The 15,797-nt window shown below is 43.1% G+C and overlaps 1 protein-coding gene across 7 annotated transcripts in view; it reads right to left on the bottom strand.

Moving 5' to 3' along the window:
- The window catches only part of LOC112249124 (ankyrin repeat domain-containing protein 11), a 144,207-nt gene that overhangs the window by 111,269 nt on the left and 17,141 nt on the right, over positions 1–15,797 (bottom strand). For 3 of the 7 annotated variants that reach the window (XM_024418783.2, XM_042320949.1, XM_042320948.1), the window contains one exon: positions 7,723–7,871. The exons of the other annotated variants lie outside the window; for them this stretch is intronic. The gene's annotated coding sequence lies outside the window, so the exon portion shown is untranslated. The remainder of the gene's footprint in view (positions 1–7,722; positions 7,872–15,797) is intronic. 7 annotated transcript variants of the gene reach the window in all.

Genomic DNA, 15,797 nt, shown 5'->3' with positions numbered 1-15,797 from the left:
ATTTTTATTGCACACACAAATTAACAGTAGAAACTCCACCTCTTTAGGTGGGCTGAATTATTCCACAATTCACATACATTGTTTGTCACACTTCGGCAACATGTTTCCTCATCTTCTGCAAGCCTAGCCATTTTTTAAAATTATTATTATTTTGAATTTTACCCCCTTTTTCTCCCCAATTGTTTAGTAGCTACTATCTTGTCTCATCGCTACAACTCCCGTACGGGCTCGGGAGAGACGAAGGTTGAAAGTCATGCGTCCTCCGATACACAACCCAACCAAGCCGCACTGCTTCTTAACACAGCACGCATCCAACCCGGAAGCCAGCCGCACCAATGTGTCGGAGGAAACACCGTGTACCTGGCAACCTAGGTTAGCGCGCACTGTGCCCGGCCCACCACAGGAGTCACTGGTGCGTAATGAGACAAGGATATCCCTACCGGCCAAACACTCCCTAACCCGGACGACGCTAGGCCAATTGTGTGTCGAGGCCGGTTATGACAGAGCCTGGGCGCGAACCCAGAGTCTCTGGTGGCACAGCTGGCGCTGCAGTACAGCGCCCTTAACCACTGCGCCACCTGGGAGGCCCTAGACTAGCCATTTCTAACTGTTTTTCTCCTCCCAAGGGTGGGGAGGCCTCATTTCAGTTATTAGTTTCACTGTTATCATCACAAGTGAACACTTCAAATAGTAACAAAATAGCATAGTCTTAAAAAGTCTAGTCACACATTATTGGATTATGACTAACACATTTCATACAATTATATGGTTTCAGGGTGAAATACTTTAGTCATTATCTTAAACATCCAAATTCTATCAATCCACCTTTTGACTAAATATTACATCTTGATACAACATTTGTTTATTAAAAGAAATCACCCATAAATGTACAACGTCTATTTCACCTCACCTGGGTATAGTTTTATTTCTACTTCCAGTTATAACTCTTCCTTTTGAGATTTTCACTATAACCTTCACACGTTAGAACTAAGAAAAGTTTTAAATTGTGGATCATCGGGGTCAAATTGGTCATCATCGTCCAGCATTCCAGGAGGCATGTAGCGTTCATCCCACTGGTCTGAGTCAGGTATGGGCTCATACCTCACCATCTGCTGGGTCACAGCAGATTCCAACGCCATGCTTCCCAACTCTCGGACACAGAGAATAAGACAACCACATGGAATAAGACAACCACATAATACGGGCATACCCATACAAGCAATAGCAGCCCCCAAGATGGTAGCTACTATGGTTTTCCATTTGCCAAACATTTCATCAAACCACCCTGTGATGTATTAACCCCCAAGTTCTTAGCCCATTCTTCACTAAGATCAGTCAACCCAGCCAATACCTTCGTGACGCTTCCGCCTGGTGCGGTGTTATTTGGAATGAAGGTACAGCAATGAACCCTTATCATTCTACATACCCCGCCCTTTTCGGCCAATAATATATTGAGAGCCAGCCTATTTTGCCAGGTCATGAGGGAGGTGGGAAAAATTTACTGCATCTTCGGTTTCATTAATGAATCTCTTGATTTTAATAGATGTAATTAATCCAATCCAAAATTGTATTTATTGTCAATCACCAAAAGAACGTAGTGGTAAAGCCTTCAACCATTTGATTCATAGCTTTGTATTCATCTGGAACTCCCCTAGGGATGCCAACAGCATCCATCTAGACAGGGCTACTCCCATCCTGGTCAAAACTCCTCCTGTGCCTACTTTGGCCTCCTATAACTGGCCTCTGATTACTAATTATAACTGGTTGGACCAATAACACCAGGGCACAAGTACCTACCCACCCTTTTGGTAGTATCTGTCAGATACATCCTTTGCTGGTACAATCCCACCATTCAGCCGTTATAGGGGCTGTGAGGTTCAGAATTTTCTCCTGTGCTTCCAAATCTAAGTCAGTCACATTAACTACCGTCGTACAGCCATTAAAATCACCTACATTCTGCCCCTCTCTGATTCCTATTTTGTAGGTCACTCATCCTTGACGGTCGGTATGTGGGTAGTTTCTCTTTTACTTCTTAACAATGGTGGGGGTGTAGTATAATAGGTGCCGGAAGGTGGTGTATCTGGATGTATCAGGAAAATTACCAAGACTATGATGCAGCTCAGGGTCCCCCATATTCCCAAAAATCACCAACCCTCTCCTGTCCTTAGTCTATCTGCTAGGAACCACCCCATACCCACAACTCTATGAGCGCACACAGTGATGATAGGTCAGGATAGGGAATCTTCGTTAGGGAGGTAACCCCCGGACCCTATTGGTACTCGGTTCTGTTCCTCAACTCTGAGTATTCAGCAGTGTTTGTATGTGTTCCTACCTTTTTGTAGTGGGTAACGCCAAGCGGCTCTCTCAGCTATTCTAACGGCAAAAGCGGTTACCAACAAAACCTGGTATGGCCCTTCCCAACGGGACTGCTTCCAGTCTTTTCTCCTCAGGGACTGGATCCACACCCAGTCTCCTGGTTGTATTGAGTGAATCACCTTCTGTAATTCACCTGTGGGACACAAAATCTTTGACATACGAGTGTGGTTAACAAACAATCTTCATGTGTTCTGCTAGAGTATGTTCTACTTCTATGTGGGCCTGCTCGGGTCCTCCCAATTCAGGCATTCTGTATGGTCGACCAAACACTTTCTCGAAGGGGACAGACCATTTTTAACTGAAGTTTCCCTCAGTCATTAATACTATTGGTAAACATTGTACCCAATTTCTACCTGTGCTCATGTGTGTTTTCCTTAATTGTGTCACTCCTGTGTTCAATTAATCCTGACGATTGTGGGTATTATGAACCGTATCTTTTCCTATTTAAAAATTTTCCATTTCTGGCCTCTTTTACCCGCTTAACCAAAAATGTCACCCGTTGTCTAAAGAAATAGATTCTAGTAAACCAAATCTAGGGATAATATCTTGACCCAATGCTTTAGCTATCGTAATCATGTCCGCCAAGTAAGTTGGGAACGCTTTTCCCCATTTAATATATTTATCTATTATTGTTAATCACCACTTCTTTTCCTCACTTCGGGATAGTTCAAAATAGTCCATTTCCAATTGTTGGAATGGATATTCTACCTGGGGGGTATTCCCCCAGTGGCGCTCTTACTCTACCTTGATGTGTTATCCCATAGGCCACAAAGTGTTTCCTAACCTGCTATACCCACCCCCCTGTTGACACATGGCTCTGCCCATGTGTCAATATTGCCGCATATCTAAACCGTGACTTGGGTAAATTATCCTTATGCCAAACATTATTCTGTAGGACCGCCCCTTTTCTTTTCCACATGTCCAATTCCTTTTGGGGCGCCGTGTCGTGGCTATCCTGTAACAATTCTCTTTCAATTGTTCTGTCTTCTTTAAGATTTATCTGTGCTGCTGTGTATGGTTTCTGTTCCTGTTGTAATGCTAAATTTATGTTGGCCAATTCAAATACCTCGCAGTCTAGATCACTCTCACTATCCTCCTCTTACCAATCTAGTCAAGCTTCCTCTTCTTCAGAGTCTTCCGGACTCCTCCTATTCTTGTTCTGTCTGTCTCGGTACGGTCTTTGTCTCTCATCCTTTGGAGGAGCTCAGATGTCCTGTTTTGTCACAATTAAAACACTTTCTATCGTCCCTTCCCCTTAAAGCCTTCTTTATGCTGGTCTACTATTTCCCCAAGACGTACTATTAGATACTCTGCTCCTTTCTGTTCTTTCTTATTCTTCTCCTCTTTCCCATGGTGTTCATGGTGAATTGCATACCTCTTCACTTCCGCCAAAGTGGCAGTTCCCCATCCTATCAGAATCTTTTTTTATTGCCTGACAAGTTTCACAGTCCAGGATCTACCAATCCACTATTTGCATTAAATAGCTCCCTCAATCTTACCAAATACTGACTGACTGTGTCCCTGCTTACCGTCATAGATTTGGGAAAACTCTATAGTCGTAATCCCTAAGATCATTACATAGAGGATTCAGTTTGTCTCGATACCCTCCTGGACGCTTCTATCCCTGTCTTTGGGTATACTATTTAAATAAAAATCTTCTAATAATTCAAACTAATGCAAAGCATAGCATATGTTTCATGTGTACAAATTAAATCTCTCCTTCGGGAGTCCACTTTATTTTATCTAACAATAACATGGGTTAATCATAAATCAGTCCCATCAATTAAGTTATATATGTTGCATAGTGTGGGATCTATTATGTACAGTAATTTGCCATCCCTAAGAACTGCAACATATTTATTTTCATAATTCATTTTAACGCTTATAAAATCACTTTCTATTTCCATCTATTTCCTGCCCTGTTGGCTTAAAATATGTCCTAAATACTTGACATAAGTCTACCATAATTAAAACTTATTCTTGCTAACTTTATAACCTTATTCAACAAAAATATAAATTTCACAGCCTTGTGTTAAATTTCTCACAGAAATATAATCTACATACAACAACAGCTAACTACCTAAGGGAGAATACAAGTTGGATTGGTAACTAAACATTACTTAACCGTAAAACAATTTATAAACCCACCTTCGCCCTAAAATTATAAATCCAAACCATCTGGGTGAAATAAAATTTAAGACAAACTCATTTACCAAATCAGAGAAATATCTACTATCTATTTTCAACAAATTTAGGAGAGTACTAGAACCAGGGACGCAAAAAAAAAAAAAAAAAAATCTTAAAAATAATAAGTCTATTTAATCCCTATAAATCCAGCACCACTAAGCACCACCCTTTCGGACTAAAAACATGGACAAGTTTCAAAACTCATCTTCTCCTCCAATAATAACATCATTATTTAATTAAACATATGTTTAATCCCTGCTATTACTTCTGGTTTCAATAAATACTGCCTTCAATAAGGTCAACAAAATAATTTAGGAGTAACAGTTACAGGTAAAACTCCCACATCTGCCACTCCTTTTAACCGTAACATCTCCGGTATCCCTGTATCTAGCCTGAAACATTCGGTCAGTCCTTCCATATCCCTCCTGAACCCTTCTACTCCAGTTTTTGGATGGAATATTCCTTCCACTGCTAGACTTTCTGGGCTCAGGGGAAGCCTAACCTTTTTCTGTCTCATCTCCATATCTCTGTCTCTCTCCCTCTCCCTCTCGTTGTCTCAGTCTCTCTCTGCTCTCGCTATCTTTATTACTTACTTTCTTCTTCTTTCTTTACACTTGCCTTCTTTTCCAGGCTTCAGACAGCCACACCCTGGCTGTATCAAACCCTCAACCTGCTGTTTCCCTTGATTATTGACACACGTCTAATGTATCTGCTTTATCATAGTTTATCTACATCTAGGCACCCTTCAAAACCATACTTCTTCCTCCACTTAGGTCAATCCTTTCTATGGGTAATTAAATCTTCCTTGCAGTTTACTATGACATTGAATGTTTACAGGAATTTAATCTGGTCCATTACTAGTCAACCTATTTGTAAGTCCAATTCTTCCCCAAACCTGCTCTTTCCCTTATATTATCTCCAGTTTACATGCACTTCTATTAAATCATAGATGTGAGTTTGTCTACGTCTAGATGTCCTTCATACACATAGTTCTTTCTCCACTTAGGACCATAATAGATGTTCCTCTTATCCTTGGATTCCACATACCTCTCATGCCCGGTTAATTCCGGGACCTCCTTTGAGGATTTACTTCCCATGTTAGTAAACCCTCTCCTTTGTTCCCTTGGAACTAGGAATAATTAGTATTACGACTTTTGATGGATTATTAGGTCTCACACGTATACGGGTTCAATGATATTAAAAATCGATTTAATCGTTTCTTGTGGCTTTTGACCTGTTAATATATCTCACACGTACACACCTATTCTTTTGACCGTCCCAGACTGTCTCAATATCAGATTATTTTTAGGGTCTATTTTGGTAATGGCCTCAACTACCTTGAGTCATTGCGGACCCAATTCCTCCTGTTTTATTCTATATTCAACCTCGCCCCGTTTTACATTTACAGTGGGGCAAGAAAGTATTCAGTCAGCCACCAATTATGCAAGTTCTCCCACTTAAAAAGATGAGGCCTGTAATTTATCATAGGTACACTTCAACTATGACAAGTAAAATGAGAAGAAAAAAAATCCAGAAAAATCACACTGTAGGATTTAATGAATTATGGTGGAAAATAAGTATTTGGTCAATAACAAAAGTTTCTCAATAGTTTGTTATACACCCTTTGTTGGCAATGACAGAGGTCAAACGGTTTCTGTAAGTCTTCACAAGGTTCTCACGCACTGTTGCTGGTATTTTGGCCCATTCCTCCATGCAGATCTCCTCTAGAGCAGTGATGTTTTGTGGCTGTTGCTGGGCAACACAGACTTTCAACTCCCTCCAAAGATTTTCTATGGGGTTGAGATCTGGAGACTGGCTAGGCCACTCCAGGACCTTGAAATGCTTCTTACGAAGCCACTCCTTCGTTGCCCGGGCGGTGTGTTTGGGATCATTGTCATGCTGAAAGACCCAGCCACGTTTCATCTTTAATGCCTTTGCTGATGGAAGGAGGTTTTCACTAAAAATCTCACGATACATGGCCCCATTCATTCTTTCCTTTACACGGATCAGTCGTCCTGGTCCCTTTACAGAAAAACAGCCCCAAAGCATGATGTTTCCACCCCCATGCTTCACAGTAGGTATGGTGTTCTTTGGATGCAACTCAGCATTCTTTGTCCTCCAAACAAGACGAGTTGAGTTTTTACCAAAATATTTTACCAAATATGACATTCTCCCAATCTTCGTCTGGATCATCCAAATGCTCTCTAGCAAACTTCAGACAGGCCTGGACATGTACTGGCTTAAGCAGGGGGACACGTCTGGCACTGCAGGATTTGAGTCCCTGGCGGCGTAGTGTGTTACTGATGGTAGGCTTTGTTACTTTGGTCCCAGCTCTCTGCAGGTCATTCACTAGGTCCCCCCCGTGTGGTTCTTGGGATTTTTGCTCACCGTTCTTGTGATCATTTTGACCCCACGGGGTGAGATGTTGCGTGGAGCCCCAGATCGAGGGAGATTATTAGTGGTCTTGTATGTCTTCCATTTCCTAATAATTGCTCCCACAGTTGATTTCTTCAAACCAAGCTGCTTACCTATTGCAGATTCAGTCTTCCCAGCCTGGTGCAGGTCTACAATTTTGTTTCTGGTGTCCTTTGACAGCTCTTTGGTCTTGGCCATAGTGGAGTTTGGAGTGTGACTGTTTGAGGTTGTGGACAGGTGTCTTTTATACTGATAACAAGTTCAAACAGGTGCCATTAATACAGGTAACGAGTGTAGGACAGAGGAGCCTCTTATATAAGAAGTTACAGGTCTGTGGGAGCCAGAAATCTTGCTTGTTTGTAGGTGACCAAATACTTATTTTCCACCATAATTTGCAAATAAATTCATTAAAAATCCTACAATGTGATTTTCTGGATTTTTTTTCTAATATTGTCTGTCATAGTTGAAGTGTACCTATGATGAAAATTACAGGCCTCTCATCTTTTTAAGTGGGAGAACTTGCACAATTGGTGGCTGACTAAATACTTTTTTGCCCCACTGTATATCTAGATAATTGACATTGAGCTTTCTCTATATAAATTCCTGAAAATGATATACCGAATAAGAGTCCTGTTTGACTCGTGATTATCACCTTACCTACATCAGATTTTTTTTATTTACAATGTATACGTCTAATGCAAGTTTAGATCCTACCCCCAAAATCCATGACTAAAGACTACTGACCTTATTCCTGCAGCAGAGAATTCAATGTAGGTTGGATCTCATCACAGTTCCTGTCGTGTACAAGTTCGCCTGAAATGGACCCTCAATTTCAGAGGTCAGGCCTTTGTCTTACGGATTCCTGATCCGCCCGTGCACGGTTTCCGTGTCCCCTGGGACGACAGAAACAGGTATTGAGATCCGGCTCGAAGGACCAAGTTGTCACGAGAATTTCTATCCCAATGTTCTAACTGAACTATTTTGTCTGTCTAATTTCTGAAGGTTGTATATCTCCAGTTCAAAGAAATTGACAGTCTCAGCCTGCAATAGATCAATACTTTATTCAGAGAGCGCTCGGTCTTCAAAATGAGAACAATCTTTTTATAAACACACATACAAATTAACTCACATCAGTAGAAACTCGACCTCTTTAGGTGGGCTGTATTTTTCCACAATTCACATACATTGTCAGACTTCTGCAACATGTTTCATCGTCTTCTGCATGCCTTGCCGTTTCTAACAGTTTCTCTCCTTCCTAGGGTGGTGAGGCCTCATTCCAGTTACTAGTTTCACCGTTATCAACACAGGTCGACAGTTCAGTTGTCCTTGAATGTCTCAACTATACCCTGCTCATATTGCGAAATAGTAACACAATGGCCTAGTGTTAAAAAGCCTAGTCGCACATATTATTGGATTATGACTGTAGCACATTTCATACAATTATATGGTTTCAGGGTGGAATACTTTAGTCATCGTCTTAAAACATACAAATTCTATCACGCTGGCATTAGGTGCTCTGTTTACAACAGTGTTTCCCACGAATGGCATTTTGGCAAATGTTTGAAAATGATGTTTTATTGGCGATTTCATTACAACAGTTGCATGTTCAATAATAGGCTATATAGCCTTTTGACTAAGATAGAAGCATATTGTTGCATGCGTTCATTAAACTCTTAATGAAAAATGGCAGTTCCTTGTATGCATGCATTGCAATTTCTGTAGGTCACGTCTTTACTGTTTCAATAGTCATAGATTAAGAAAATATGTTACATCTGCAATCCATTTTAATGGATGTCAATCTTAGCAGCTAGAAATGGGACAGCAAGAATCTCAAGTTAACATAACTGAAGTGACTGAAGTGGATGACACTAGAGCCCAGGCCAGGCCAAGGGCTGGAGGTGCAAGGGCAAAAAAGACAGGCAGGCCAGATTAAAGGGGTCAGGCCTCACTGGGCTGGGTGGTGTGTCTGGTAAAATCAGAACCCTGTTGGTTCTCCCAGCAGGAATCCAGGGATTGGACTAATCCAGAATGGAGAGTAGAGCACTCCCTCATAATGGGGCTTGAATACAGGCTTGTAATCTTACTAAGAAAATCCCCCGGCCACACAGTGACAAAGTACACTCCCTTTAAGCCGGGTCATGCTAAAACACGCAAGACATCACTCATGGATAACACAGATCAGTCTCTGGCAGACCAACCCAGGGTAAGCTCTTGGTTGGGTAGACTATGGACATCTGAGGATATCATGCCAGGGTTAAATTCAACTTGACACTGAGTGAAATGTCGTATGGAGCTTTAAATCCTGATTGGAGAAAAAAAACCTCTGCGATAAACGCCAAACTCACTGATTTCCCTTTGTGCACTTATGAACAAATGAGCGAGACAAGTTTCCTTTAAGTCACTGATAAGAGCCCCTACTACTAGCAAACACACTGCACATTAAAACTCCATTATCTGTCTACGGAGGATCTCTCTCCCTCCAGGGCTGGCCAGAGGTTTTACTCCACTCATAGGGTGGACGCTATGTTGACCTTAAAAGGGAAACATAGAGCCTGAGAAGCCAAGCCCCAGCGCTTTGCCGCAGCTCTCGGGGAGCTGGTTATTTTCCTCCTGAAAGAGGATGCTTCCACAATTATTCATACACTGGGAGGGATTACCAAAGACAGGAGTCCAGTTTCACCACAGGGCATGGGCCAGGCTCTGCAGACTTCATGCCAACATAGTTGAGACTGTTTAAGCTACCAGTCATTGCAAGGCGCCCAAGCCTACACTTCTCAAACATCTCAAGCAGGATGACTCAGCCAAAAACACATGGCTCCTACCTTGTGGTAATGTGGTGGCCCCCTCATGCCCGGCACAAGACTCAACGAGAAGAGACAGCTATGTCTGTAGGCAGGGGGCAGGGAAGACCAGGTATTTTAAGAACGCCAAAACAAGTTCATCCTGTGTCAGTATTTGAGGCTTCCTGAAAGTGTGTTTGCCCTGGCTGTAGCGAGGCAGAAGTACACAAATGCTCTTGTGCAAATATCCATAGTCCCGTCTGGCAGAGGCAGCTGGGCAGGATGTGACATATGTTTGGCGCGGCGGCTCAAGTGGAGACGGCAGAGACATCCGACTGGTTTGAAAAAAAATACACACCCCCATGAGGTAATTTACTACTTGCTGACGTTGAGCTGGACTAGAAGTCACCCGTTCACACACAGAGAGGCAGTGCAGGGAGCTGCCAGTCCAATGTGTCCAGGAATTGTACATTTATGACTGGGGAAGTAGTAAAGTCTAACAGGACCAAACTGGACCTTTAATCTCTACCACATGGGTGGACAGACTGCTGGGAGCACCGACACGCCACCATAGGTTTGGCCATTCACAGTCAAACCCAGAAATCCTAGTTACTTAGACTTAACTGAAGGGTTGCAGGGCATGTGGGGAGCCTGAGCTATTTCTGGCCCCTTTTAAGAGCCTCTTTGCAGGGGCAGTGAGGCCTGTCTGCAGAGAGAAGGGAGATGCTGATGTTATATTCATTTTCTTTCCCTTTTGGTTCTGTGCTACAGCTTGGTGCCCCTCCAGGGTCTCCCACCAAAGAGTGGGAGTGTTTGGCATACAGTGGCCATCCAGGTGCAACGTCTACAGGTTACTACTCCAATTTATTTCTGTGTGCTAATATACATGTTTAGCAGGGTTCTCTGGTGAATGAGACTGGTTCCCCAAAACCAGCCGTGTTTACAAAACTTGTGTTGAGCGACACTGAGGCACTGAAGTGCTCATTTGTAATGGCTGCATCTATCCTGGCTAATTAGGTTTGACTCAGCACAACGGGAGATTGAGAAGGCAGGCAACAAGTAAAAACTGCCGATTGAGGCACAAAACCTGGCACAAAATTGTCACAAATATCCAGAGATACTAATCAGCATGGCTTTTAGGTGAGCCTACCAGAAAGACCAGGGTTAGAGAGCACTGTCAGCACACAACTAGCCTGTAGCTTCACATCCAAACACGCTGCAGGACATAGGACTACAAATACTAGCTAGTTCTCTCTCCTTCTGGCTAACATCCCTGTTCTGCTCCTACAGGGGTAAGGTTTTATGATATGGCCTAGTTGATGAGAAGAAATACAAGTAAAGCAGGACATATAGGAGTTGACCTAAACATGCAGAAGGTCAGAGGTGAGAGTTCAAGCCTCCACTCCCTTACCCCCATCCTGACAGTAAGCAGTCGCAGCTCAGGACAAAGGTGTTCTTTCGCATGTTTGGCTATTTGAAGTGAAAATACTAACACTGCGTTCTAAAACCAATCCCTACTAATCTGGGATATTTCAACATCAACAGGGGAATGCCAAATACTGGACTTTGTTCATGAGGAGTGGTGTGCACATAGGTGCATGATAAGGCAAGTCATACCTCTGACAAGTTCGAGAACCTGGCCAGTGTCGATTTCAACTACGGTCTCTGTATACTCATGAGTCCAGCTTTGAGGCCCAACGTCCAGGGTTTTGGAGTTGGGAGAGCAGTCATGGCCAATCCTAAAAACCTAGCCTCAACAACAGACAATGGCTGCCAGGGCTGCTCTGTTAAAACCATACCACACTGTGTCCAGATAACTTCCTGGAAATAAGACAGAGGGAACACACACAACAACGTTAAAACTCAGACCCTCGATCTCAAACACAAAACAATTACACATGCCATAGAGCCATAGCTATTTAAAGTGTATATTTCCGGCGATTAGTCTATGTTGCAATGGTGATACAGCTGAAAACACTGGCTGTGTCTGCAGGAGAGGGGGGGGGTAAATACTGGACGCAAGAGTGTAGACACATGCTATTCTGAAGCTCAAAGCAAAGACTGGAAAATATGGAAAAGAGAGCCGAGCTACTGAGAGGAGAGGTCAGTCCCATTAGAGCTTTAGTAATATGGCTGGGGGAGGATAAAGTGAGTGGGGCTCTAAAAAACAACAGGCTGGACTGTGTTGTTTCAGCCCGGGCTGCCACTGTGTGTCTGCGGCCTGGCCCGTGGCTTGTGTGAACATGCAGGCTTATGTGGGGCACCAGTGCATTGTGGGATTACGGTGGAGACGGGTGGTCTAATGGTCGCCCAAGGGCATGCACAGCCATCCTTTATCGTGCCTCTTTTCTGCCCCCCCTCTATTCTGCTCCCCAGGGCATTGGATTAGAGGAAGCGCCACCATTTTCACAATCTGGTCAGCTCCATTTATCTGGGAAATCTGAACGAGGAGGCAGACCCACCCCCTTCTTTCCCTGTGTCCCTGGGATACAGAGCACCTCTCCAGTCCTCGCTGGCTGCCCTATCGAGAACACATCTGACGGAGCTGACAGCAGCCTGGGACTGGGACACTAACTTCGACCTTTGTCTGAACACTGAACAAGCATTACAGAGCAGACACTGACACAGGGGGACAGGGAGTCTGCACTGCTCACCTACAGAGCAGCATTCACACAGACAGCATTTCCCTTAGCTCAATTTTTTTGTGGGCGGGGCACCAAGCTGCTCAGGGTGGCGTTGTTACTCAACACTTGTTTGAAGAGTGCATTTTTTCAAATCTGTCCCAAAATACAAGTATTACTAAATAGAATACAGGAATAGACATACTGTTGTCAATTATTCTTGAAAACAATATGTTAACCAAGTTACCCAAATAGCTGGAGTGTTGTGTACCAGGGAAGGATATTACACATTTCCAGTAGGATCTAAAACAGCAGGAGCTCTGTAAACCCAAACTGAAAACAATGGGACTAAATGGCAATTTGGGTTTCCGTTATTTAGATCAGTTGTGTTAATACCGTGAATGATTCACTAGACCAAACACACAACAAGCTCATACAGTTTCACTTCAGAATTGGACTTTCAGCCACGTTTCTAAAACGTCAAATTTCAAAGTGTAAGGTTAAGTTTTGGCATTAACGCTGAATGGTTAAGGCTTAAGGTAGGTTTGACTACAATCTCAAAAACAACTTTCTATCTGGATTTGAACATGCAAACTCTGGATTCAGAGGCAGATGCTTACATGTATCCGACATCCCAGTCCACAACGACCTAGCTAAACCCACTTGAAGGTAACAGCGCCCACGGATGCCCCCGTGGCCGAGTTACATGTAACCTCCTGACGTCCTCAGACATGGAGAGACGTGATACAAGCCAGTATAAGACGTGTGAGCTGGCTGCAAATACGAGTAGGAGTTCAAAGCAATTCAAAACATGATAAATAAGTAGTACGGCATGGGTGTGTGAAAGGAATCATTTGGGTGTTGGCAGCCTGCTACCCGAGCAGTCCTCATTTTTTAAACATTGGTGCACACAGCGCCGTTTCTTGGCTTCCATTCGTTCACGAAAGCATAGCCTCCATCTACCCCCTTTGACGAGACACAGGCACTTACTATCGAGACAGGGGTCACGTAAGAGATCAGAAAGCAGCATTTTCGATAAGCAGACCATCAAAAAAAAGTTTAAACCATTTCAACCTGCATTTTATATTGAAAGTCAGTGGGGTTTTTTGCTGATCAGGGGAGTGCAACTAAACTTTTCCACTGTGCAGCACATTCAGAAAACAGCTTCATTTTCATCAGATGACAGAAGCGCAACACTATTTGGCCAGGAGAGACAAGTAAATGAGCATAAAATGAAAAAGCAAGGTCTTTTTTGCAAAAACTATGCATGGCCATCATATTTCAAAAAACTATCATAGCCAGCTATATTTCTTAAATGTTTTCTTTAAGTTAATCTAGCATTTTACCAGAGAAAAGTAGACGACTTCACCGAGAAAAGTACAGGAGAAAATTAGCTACACACATCTGTGTGCAGTCTCGTGATCGAATACTCATTAGTGAATTCTCAGAGTCCCGTTATAGAATACTCATTAGTGAATTCTCAAGAGTGGAGCACAAAATGCGTCTGATCCCGAACAGATATTACAATAAGCATTTTAGATCTGCGTTTACAAAACGCAGCAAGACATTTCTGCGTGAAAAATGACCCCTGTGAGAGCTGATATGTAAACAAGGGGTGCATGTTATTTTCCACCTTATCCAATATCTCACCCTGTCCGCCTCTCAAAGCCCCCACAATAACTTACAGCTCTGAACAACCGCAGCTTAATATGACTGATGCGAGAGTCCAGTGGCAGCCTGCAATATTTCAAGCATCAAGTATCAGCTGCACGCTTATTTTAATATCTTAAAGAGGAAAATTAGATTCAGCCATCCCATCTGGAACCTGACACTGCCACCTGAGGGAGGGGGGGGGTAGAGGGAAGGAGGGATGTGCGCGGCATGTGAGAGAGACCTGCAACACTGCCCCTCTTCAAAAACCTTTACATTATTGATCAGGCTGGCTCCTGCATGCCAAACCACCTCACTGCCAGCGCAGGCAGGCGAGGCTGCAGAGAAGCAGTCAGACAGGGGGACTGAGAACAGAGCCAACACCACAGGCACAAACACTCCTTGTTGTTTGCACTCACGTGCACATCCATGTTTTGTATTCTAAAGACTGCAGTGAAATGGGAAATGACCTAACATTTACTGATTATTCATGAACAATAACATATGCCCCATCGTTTCTTACATCATGGCCTTTGATAAGTTCTTAGCAGAATAAAACAAATGTTCAACAAGGTACTTAAAGCTACACACTGAAATAGGGCTAAGTTTTAGTCCTGAACATGGTATTGATGACAGAGTTTGACTACTGAAAAAAATATATTATATATAATCATTTTTTTAAAGATTTTTGCATTAGGAAAAGATAAGCTTGTGCCTTCAACTAGGCCCCCATAACAGGCATTCCTGCCAAATGAACATTGCACTTTGCACACCACAGTTCAGACATATGGATCTCATTGACTTCTAAACTGGAATCCAATTCAATACGATTTTGAACCTCCCCAAAACAAGCGATGTCATAAGAAATGCCAATGTCCATCTGAAGGGATGTGCATTATTACCCCAGGCCCACGTAGAGAAGGCCTCCAACATGGCCAGGGTAGGTTAAGGTTAGTCCTACGGGACAACCACATCCCCTCTGCATTCTATCTTAAGACGAATGCTCTAACTGTAAGTCGCTCTGGATAAGAGCGTTTGCTAAATCACCAGAATGTAAAATGGGATGAGGAACAATTATGAAGGGAAGATGGGCAGAGTGATGCAACCAGATGGTGAGGAGAAGATAGAAGTTAGAAAATAAAAAAGGACAAAATGAAGGGATTTTATCAAATGAAGGAAGAGAGCCAGGAAGGAGATGGGAGGGTTGACTTGAGAATCAGCACCATTCCTGACACAGTGACCAGTACTTGTTTGTTCAACACAGCCACACCGGGCTCACACACTCGATCAGCAAAACACCCAACATTCTGCTGTTGTCAAGGTAACCATTTCTCGTACTGCAAAACCCACATTCCCACTGGCCCGAATCCAAAACGTGTGCTTTTAACGTATGTGTGCTTTCTCCTGGAGAGTTTCTGCTTCCTTTTTACAGAAATAACAAAACCCTTCACAGAATTCAAGAGGAAACATGAGTATGATAAATGAGTGAGTTGTGGACGAGGAGGTCAAAAGGAAATCCAACCTCCCCTATGGGGGGGCAGACATCCCTGGTCTCCTGTTGATACGGTCTTCTGAAATAACATACAATAACACTGCCATTTCAAAATAGCCCCTAATTAAACCTTGAAGACTTTCTAAATGTCAGGCAGGCAGCAGACATGCACACACATCTTCACTACCATGGCTGAGTGCTTGTTTGTGACTGACTAGTTCACAGACCCGATGGGAGGGGTTGATCCCCCCCGACTGTCTACCACATACACATGCC

The sequence above is a fragment of the Oncorhynchus tshawytscha genome, linkage group LG04 (assembly GCF_018296145.1).
Source record: "Oncorhynchus tshawytscha isolate Ot180627B linkage group LG04, Otsh_v2.0, whole genome shotgun sequence".
Lineage (NCBI taxonomy): Eukaryota > Metazoa > Chordata > Actinopteri > Salmoniformes > Salmonidae > Oncorhynchus > Oncorhynchus tshawytscha.
This window is presented reverse-complemented; position numbering and strand designations above follow the sequence as displayed.